The following is a 547-nucleotide window of genomic DNA, read 5'->3' on the forward strand; positions in this document are numbered from 1 at the left end:
CCTTGCACACGTTGGCATGCAGCCTCTGCAGGGCGTGTTCAGCACCTTGCACACGTTGGCATGCAGCCTCTGCAGGGTGGGATCAGCACCTTGTTCACACTGCGACGCTGTGGATCTATTTTAAGAGCAGGAAGCTAAACACAAGGCAAGTTCTTTAACTGTCTTCATTAATAACCTCTGGTGGGTTGTGGAGGCCAAGAAATGCAGGCCCATTCACCTTGTCTGACGTCAGAGAGTTTGGGAGACTAACACACAGGCAGAACTGCACCTTCTAACTCAGGAGGTGGCTGCCTGGCCCTTTTGAAGTTAAAGTAGCTCAGGAGCCATCCTGACAGGTGGTCACAATATGCTAATGTGCTCCTGCTCCTTTCTTTTGTAACTATGAGGTCACCTGGGGAAGGGCTGTCTTTCAGGTACCTGACTCCTTGTACCTGACTTGGGGCATCTCGTTACCTAGACAACCGAATGCTGAGGACGGGCAGTCTCTGAGTTGACTGTGTGAGTTAACCTTCTGTATCATGTTAATGAAGCCTTTTGTTACCTTCTC

The sequence above is a fragment of the Microtus ochrogaster genome, linkage group LG1 (genome assembly GCF_000317375.1).
Source record: "Microtus ochrogaster isolate Prairie Vole_2 linkage group LG1, MicOch1.0, whole genome shotgun sequence".
Taxonomy (NCBI): domain Eukaryota; kingdom Metazoa; phylum Chordata; class Mammalia; order Rodentia; family Cricetidae; genus Microtus; species Microtus ochrogaster.